The sequence below is a fragment of the Haliotis rubra genome, unplaced genomic scaffold (assembly GCF_003918875.1).
Source record: "Haliotis rubra isolate DU_JTF1 unplaced genomic scaffold, ASM391887v1 Scf381, whole genome shotgun sequence".
NCBI lineage: Eukaryota > Metazoa > Mollusca > Gastropoda > Lepetellida > Haliotidae > Haliotis > Haliotis rubra.
The window spans coordinates 888267-897673 of record NW_025767059.1 but is presented as its reverse complement, the minus strand read 5'-3'; positions in this window follow the sequence as shown (position 1 = coordinate 897673).

Genomic DNA, 9407 nt, shown 5'->3' with positions numbered 1-9407 from the left:
TGGCTTCTAAGTCATTTCAAATTATCAATTAATACTCTCTTGCCCAGCCTGTTTATACAGTGACTGGTTGCAACATATTGCTAAATGGCTTTGGGGCTTCCCTGACTGAAATAGGGAGAGAACAAGGGAAGAAAGGAGAAACTCGGTCGGGTGGAAAGTTGACTAGATCATCTATCCCTGCCGCAGAAGGGTGTTAGGTGAGGACATATCTGTAACCCGTACATTAATTTGGTTTTGGAAAGACCCGCGCGTCATCACTTGATTAAGTATGTTGGGACGTGGACGGGTTCAGTGGTAGGGTCGATATTTGAAGAGGCTCTGGTGGTCAAGGTCGGTCGAATATGACCGCACGATGTTGACATAACGGGGTGGATAAATTGTCGACCGTTTGATCGCGGGCAGGTGTGCTAGCTTCAACAAGTGCTATATGCAGTTCCCTTCTTGTGATGTAGTAACATTCAATAGGTAGCATAGTCTCAGTAACTAGCACAGTAGCTCTTAATTGTCATCATATAAACATATCCAGTTATCCAAGTTCTATGAGGTTGGCCAGCACATCAAGGTACTGAAGTGGCGTCTTCCCTCCGCGACTTAGCGCGTCTTTGAGTCTCAGGATCCTGTTGTCTATCTCTCTATAGACTCGCCTGCGACTCAGATGAGAAGCCCTAAAGGCGAGTTGTCTCAGCTTGGCTCTGTCAAAACAATTTTGAGAAGAGAAGACAGATTAGCATTTAATCACAACAAAGTTCTATTTGCACACAATCAAACTTCTCAGTAACGAATCTGTTTCAGGCTCACCCAACTCTACTCGCTGGAGAGTGGACTGTTCCATTATACCCTTATTAACCTTCTAGTTCAGTGTCTATCAATCGACTGTCTGTCAATTGGGTGTCTGTCAACTGGGAGGTAATCTCGTACATTGGTAGCAGACATTACTGGGATTCGGATTCAGTCGCTAAAGTAACGACGCTATTTCTGCATTCAAATCATTATTTTTTTTAAACATTTAAGGTTTTGATTTCTCGTTGGTTAACAATAACCAGCAATCGTCCTCTCTCGATATTATGATTAATTTTTCACTGATATTATTTGTATTGCTATTAATAGATGATACAGACTTTTAACGCTTTCAGAAACGGGAATTTACAAAAATCAGTTGATTTGCTTCACATTGTGCCAGATGGATGCTTATCCTAAATACTGGTGAAACAAAGACTGTTCATTTTAGGTCAATGCATCTAACGAAACACAGCATATTACTTTAAATGGGACTAACTTTGAATGTATACGTTTCTTTGGATTCATTTTCAGATAAAATGATACATTGACAAAATCAGTATAAAACTTCTGGGATCAGGCTACTAAAGCTCTGTATTTAGTTCTACGTAAATCACACATACATAACCTTTCACTTAACTATATTTATTCGATGCCATGCAGGTGAAACATATTCTATATGGGTGTAACGTTGTGCGGATTTGTACAATTATAAATATATTGTAAAAGTTCATGTACATTTCCGAAGAAAACATATCCCAGTTAAAAAGTACACCACTTGCTATGATCTATGGCGGACTGGGTAAAACACACCTTCTCATAGAAAATATGAATTATCATAGTTTTTTCGAAGGTTCTATCTGGAAAATGTAGTAAAGTGTCTCACAAATTATCCATAATCTCGTATAAAACTGCAAATACACACGGTAGGATTTATCAATGGCTGACTTAGAAACATTTTAGACAAAACCGGCCTGAATAATGTTTGGTTGGCACAAAGATTCATGCATCAGGTTCCTGGTTGAAGCATCCCTTTCACAGAAACCACATTGCATAGACTGGCAAACTTGGTCTTGCAAATTCATCTAAATGATCAACATATCGAGTAAAACTGACAATAAACTGGAATCATATCTATCAAATACTCATTTTCTTTTAGCTTTTAAATTACTCTTCTTTCGAACAAACGGGCCTTAGTTTGTCAGCAGTAGAAAGAAAGTGGGTGGGATGGTTAAGATAAACTGACGGAGTGTGTTTCGTACAATACGGTCATTGACGTAGGGACTGTTGGTTGGAGTCATCTGCACCAATGACATTTTGACAAATAGATTGGTCATATGACAGGTGTAATGGATAATACGTAAGAAGGTAGTAACCGAAAAATGCTTACCCAAATTGAATATGGAATAGAATCTCTGAATAGTTTGCAGGAGAACAGTTCCAGCACAGTAATCTTGATCTGTTTAGTGTGTTTCTCTGGGTCGTGATAGGGTGTGACGGGACGGCTGTGGGGTGAACGTTGAGGTGTAGCTGTGGTAGATCCTGCACAGGAACCAGGCCTTGTTCTTGAAGCTGTGGTGGTTAGAACTGACACGCTGCCACTGCTTGCGCATGTCTTGAAGACACTACATGAGTGACGATGACAAGTGTTATATAGAGACGTTTCGAGTCAGCAATGGGTACGCATCGCGTAAGTTAATGGGACTTCTTCATTCCTTCCAAATGTTCGTATGGAGTCGTTGACCCGGTGATGGAGCGGAGACGGGGCCCTGGGGATTTACAGGGTGCAAACTTGGAGGCGATGACAATGTTCATGATGTGATTGTGAACAACAGCAGAAGTTCTTGATGTCGCCCAAATGTAGATGTTGATGTTGTGGATCCCAGGCAAAGTACAAAGTTCGGTACTAACCTCTGATATGCTTGGCTTGAAGTACCTGAGACCAGCACCACACAAAATGACTGTATTGCCCAAATTTACTAACATTAAGAAATATACGTTTCATCCGGCGGCCATATGAACAACGTTGGGAATCTACGTGTCATCTGGCTGTCAGATTTACACACGTTTAAAAGGGTGTTAAAAGTAACGAACACTCAACTCTGTATTTACATGTATTTAACAGGTGTGTAAATCTGGCCATTGTTTTCATGTGCTTTCTAGCATGTGTAACATATGTAAATGCTGTGATTGTAGGACATGCATTTCAATACCTTTGAAATCTCGTATAACCAGGGTTAGGTTTGCCATATATTTAGTACACGCGTAAATGGTTTGTAATTGATAAATATAGTGTTACAAGAATAACACTACTTTAACATGTATTTCAATGGTTCTGTAATGTAACTTTCACATCGGGCTCGTTAGCGCGTCGGATCACGCCATAATGCACGGAGATCATTAGAAACACATGGCGAAGTGATACCCATGACTGAGCACCACTATTAACGTGCCTGCCTTTCTTGACATACACATGATGTCTGTTTAAAAGGTTCAAATATTGGGTCTATGGGCTGGAGCGATATGTATGTTAGGGAGTGTGTGCGTGTGCATGTGTGTGAGAGGGAGGGGTGTTTGATTGGGCAGGCCTAGGGTGGGATGATGGCGGTGGCCTACTGATAAGCCTTTCTGCAGCTGGTCAGTAGGTAAATACCATTTATACTTTTTGTAATGGAAATTACATTACAGTTTAAATAACTGATCTTAGGTACACTTCTTATATATAACATGCAAGGAGAGACTGCTTATTGCAATAAAACACAGACAGGTGTGTTCGCACAGACATGAACCGGTAGGTCCCTAATTTTAGTGCACACTTGTATGAGTTATCAGACTGATCATAGCTGCACAAATCTTATTATCTATTCTTTCAAAAATGATGATTACAATGTATTAATAATTCCCGGTGTAAACTACTGTTTTAAATGTGTAAACATGCACATACGTACGTGGTATAACCTCTTTTCTATTCGGAATCTAGATATTATCCCATACGGACGTTTTCTAAAATGTCAGTTCCCCGACGGAATATACATAAGTGTACACCTATTTTGATTCCAGTTCTAGGGTAGATTATAGAAAATTCTTGTGATTACAATTAGTTCATAAGCTTAGGTTACTTCGCAGTTTCGATAATTACTGAAAGTTTACCACCTGACAGCATTTGTTACTCAAAATTTGGGGGTTAAATACACTTTGAAAATTAGAAATGGTACATTTGTATGCCTGTAAAAGGTTTTTGGGTGTTAAACAAAACACTCCAAATATCATGATCTATGGAGAATGTGGCAGGTTTCCTTTACATATACACTCTTATTGTAAAGTAATTCGGTATTGGATAAGGTTAATTATACACATGTCAACCTATCGCTTACCAAAGAAATGTTATAATATGATGCTTTTTATATGATCGAAATGGACACAAAAACTGGATGACTGAGATAAAGCAAATATTATTTTCTACTGGATTTGGAGATATTTGGCATAACCATGAAAATGGAATATATCCGGAATTCATGAAATCATTTACTCAAAGACTAAAAGATATGTAATTTCAAAACTGGCAAGAAAAATTATCTATGTCAAGCAAATGTGACACTTACCTAATGTTTAAAAACAATATCCATACCGAATTCTATCTATCATGTTTAAATGTAAAAAAGTATAGAGTAAGTTTAGCACGATTCCGATGCTCATCTCATGAACTTCTAATAGAGAAAGGTAGATATGTAAATATGGATAGAGAACATAGAACTTGTAAATTGTGCAATACAAATTGAAGACGAGTATCTTTTTCTTCTTGTATGCCCTAACTACAGTAGTCTTCGAAGCAAATATATATAAGAGAAAAATATTATGTCCATCCAAACAGGCTTAAGTTTTCGCTACTGCTGAACAGTTCAGATCCTAAAGAAATTGAAAACCTGTCCATGTATATTTTCTACTCATTTGTACACCGAAAACATATTGTTCCTTGAACGTGTATAATGCAATGTATATGGTGTACTATAGGCCTGAGGCCTTTTCAGTACCGGAATAAATAAAGATACTCATGCATTTTCATTTTTGCTTTTTGCTCTCTGATTTGTTATACATTACATAATTATGTTAATCATTTTGGCATCCCGATATCATGGAATAAATGTTTACTTTTTAATCTATCAAAAAAGTGCAAAGTGCCGAAACTTATTGTCTGTGTGCGTTACTGTTATTGAGTGAAACTGTTAAATGTACCTTCGTACAGAATTTCCAGGAAATAGAAACTGAACATTGCTAAATAATGGAAAACTAAATTTGGTACAGATTGCAGACAATTATTATTCATATACCTATTTTAAAGTATCAGTGTGCAGATGTTCAATGGAAAAAAGACCAAGTAATATGGAAGATTCACAGACTAACAGTATTTCTTTACAGTATTTTCTTACAGACATATATAGAAAATTATTTTCACGGGTATGGAACGAGTGGGGAAAAACATCTGCAAAGCATCTGAGTCAGCTGAGATTATCCTTCAAGAACATCATATGTACATTTAACAATTACTTATCATTAATTTCAATCAAAGCATTACATAAAGGCTATATTTCCAGACAGCATGACATCACCTTTGGCCGGAGTTCCAAATATTTGACACCGAAACCTGTCAGTTAACGCAAAGGAAATAACCCTTGTGTTTTACAATGATGCCTTAATCATCGTTCACAATGAAGGATAGGTTGCCATGTTATTTCCAATATGACAATATGACTGAGTCAGTGAAATACTAATATTTACCAAATAAAATTGTAATGAAGCCTTTCTTCAAGCAGTGACTTAACGCCATACATAGCTAGACTTGCTTAGATCATTAAAAAAAGAAAACAAAACAAACAAAATCACACAAAAAAAACTAACAACTTCATGTAAGGCATCATAGATATCTCACAAACATGGTACAGGACCCTTCCCCTCATAAGCGTATTGCCTCACCACTTGCGAATTAAGCGTTGGCAGATGTAAGGCGTTAGCATTACAGTAAGGGCTGGGCGGAAGGGGAAATAATATAGTTCTGTGACTGTGAGACAGACTGGGAAAATATGTTGAAAACCAAAAATTTGGACAACAGACCATTGTTTGGGTCTTTTAATTGTAAATATGATTCAAATATCTTAGCCTAAATTTCAATATCCTTACATATAATTCAAAAGTATAACAGCACGAGTATTCATTTTGTCTTTTGTCTTCTACCCGTCCCTACTAGACTAACAACTAGTCTCTGAAATGAGCATATTTTACAGAAAAAAAGTTCATAGTAAAAAGGAAAAATATAATAAAATGGAGCCCTGAGACATTCTCCTGAAGCTGTGGAAATCTAAACTTGCCACATTTTCTAGACTTGCGTGGGCTTGGATATATTTGCTTCAGGGTCTGTACGACAGACTATGTCCCTACATACGCTCAATCACAAGTGTCTCCAGGTCACGGAGAATCATTGGTGCAGGGGCCCGTATTGCAATTCTCGTGCGTTTGCATGTGTTGTTGACGCTGCATGGACGCCTTGTAACATCACCATTTGATTATGATTCACAAACATATGTTCATGATATGGTCGGAATCATGCCACGGATTAGCAGATATTTATCATGAAAACAGGTTTTTATGTAGGTGGCTTGAAACTTGCTTTTACAAAGGCCAATAGTTTCGATCATAATACTTTTCGTTTTACAGCTTCTTTTCTCTTAACATGCTGACCTCAAAACTGATTTAAATTTTAATCGCTGATTAAAGAGTAAGACAATAAATAGTATGTCAAATTATCGTTACCATGACAACCCTGTGATATGTTACCTTATGTCAGAGAGCTATAAATACGATGCTGGGTGTGGCAGTACTACTGCAGTTGATAGTGTCTGTCTTAATTTTAATAAGTTGCTTCAACGCTATCACTAATCACTGGGTATCTATACAATTATATGTGTGATGGAGAAGAACTTGCGTCACTAGTTTTCTCAATAATCTGAATACATGTATGTAGCGTGAAACCGGCAGATACCTATAGAAGAAAGTGTTTGCCCTACCTGTAACAACCATGCCCCGTGTCTATAGAAGGGATATAATATGGGGTTGAATGACATGTACCTTTATCCTGGCCCGTTTATGATGATACATACTGCGATCTTTCACAATAATCTCTCTGGCTATCAGATTGAGGGTACTTTTAAATCATAACCGGTATTTCAATTATTGTATTTATACAGTAATATTCTTCGACGTTCTCCATATATACGTCCGTCCGATACATCGCGCACTACCCATTTCTCTTTTGATCTTCTGAAGCGACTGTTACAAGTTCGAAGAATCCTGGTCAAAGTTGAAAAGTCTTAAGACTATTCCCTACTATTCTGTAACATACACATTGTACCTAAAATGGGTAGAGCTTCCGTTCGAGGGAATATTGGAAGGACAGCGATACATTTATCTCCAATGTTGTAGAAGGCACTCCACTTACTTAGGAAAAAAATAACTTAATAAGATATTGCATTCATGTCGGAATCAATATTTTCGGTCCCATCAGATGTGAACTTGAACATGCGAGGTCTGCGTCTATGTCAGACTTAAGGTCTGCGAGTTGTTTAGCAGCACTGGGCCGTAATAGTCATAAAGGCCTGCTCCAAACAACGGAATATATATCTTTTGAGAAGGACTTCTCCGACGGGTAAAGGTACAGCAATGCAACATCAGATTTACTTGTGTGACATTTGCTTTCGCAATCTGAGTTCATTGATCGTCAATTTAAACAGGACAATCCAGACGAATTTAAAAAGGCACGGAGGTCCAACATGCCTGTGGTATACTCAGAGAACGCCCCCGCCTGTACTATCGGGTCATAATCGCTACACGAAAAAAACTAGTTTTCATTTCATGTCTCACAGAATTATATAATTTGATATGGCATTGTTTGTTGTCGCATATTTTTGCGCTAGTGAAACAAATTCGGACAACTTAAAGCTGATGTATGGCGTTATTACAGCAAAGGCTGAGCCGAAGGAGAAATAACATGGTTCAGGCACTGTGAGATTATTAAGAAAGGTCACATGCAGTGCAATAATTTTCCAATTATGTACTGCCAAAAAGTATTTTAATTAAAGTAGTAAGCTGAAAAGACTTAAGAAATTACGAGTTGGTACGTGTTGCATATTTGGCTGAGCTCTAAGAGAGATAAAGTGCTATTCTATTGGGACAGCTAGGGACACTTGAGAGGACAAAGAGGCACCTCATCGCCCTTTGTTCACCACTCAACCGTTTAATCCCTCGAAACAAGCACCTCACAAGATTTGCCAACATCACAGACAAGGCGTAACTGATACTGGTAGCAAGAGCGAATGCAGCTTGATAAGGCGAGTTAGCTTGCGTAATACTGCTTTCTTTGTCAGGCTGTTTGGTGATAAGAATAATGAGGTCACGTGAACGTTGATTTCAAACGTACTAAAATGTGTGAAAATAAAATTCCATGAACCAAGTAATTCAGATGATGGAAACATATCATCATCTTGCTTGAGCACAGGTAACATGACGATGTATGAACCGTTCATTTACATACCTCTGATATCCGATATGATACATACATATCTAGGGTGTGTAAACATTTGCAAATTTCTAAATTTACATACGTTTCCCCACCTAAGTAAATTTACATGTTTCCAACCCGATTAAACCTAGAACGAAATCGGAAATTTCAGCACCCATTGAAATTCAAAGAAATGCAATGGAAATACTGTATGATCATGTATTTACTGGGGTATCTGTTTTGCAATTCACGTTTGGAAAAACCTGACAATCCGGTCATGGCATACATGAACGAGGTGCTTGCGCATACGGAAATGTACGATGAGCACATGTTTCAAAGGTATAGATTTGTATGAAATATATACCCGAAGTTGGGAAATCTCTGGAAACATCCGGTCATATCATGTATTTCCTACTTTATTTACGTATATTTCAATGGTGTACTATCTGGGTTTTGGTCCTGTGTAGGCGTTCGAAGGGCAGACAACAGCAGTAACACAAGGGTACTGTATATTTCCGTTGGTATACTGCACAACGATATTCACCTCCTGCAAATACCTAACATAAAACGTTGCCTTCCTGCAAATACTCATGGCAATACTTAAAGGTTGCCTTCCTGCAAATACCCATCACAAAAACGTTGCCATTCTGTAAATTTCCAACACTAAATCATAATATTTTGTCAAAATTGACTACACGAAAACAACCGCCTTAAAGCAACACTTAGCAATAAAACTTCGCTTTCCTGTAACACGTAACACTAAAACGTCGCCTTTCTGAAACACGTAACACTAAAACGTCGCCTTTCTGAAACACGTAACACTAAAACGTCGCCTTTCTGAAACACGTAACACTAAAACGTTGCCTTCCTCTAACATTTAAGACTAAAATATCGCCTTCCTGCAACACTTAACAATAAAACGTCGCCTCCCTGCAACACGTAACACTAAAACGTCGCCTTCCTCTAACACTTAAGACTAAAATATCGCCTTCCTGCAACACTTAACAATAAAACGTCGTTTTCCTGAAACACGTAACACTAAAACGTCACCTTCCTGAAACACGTAACACTAAAACGTCGC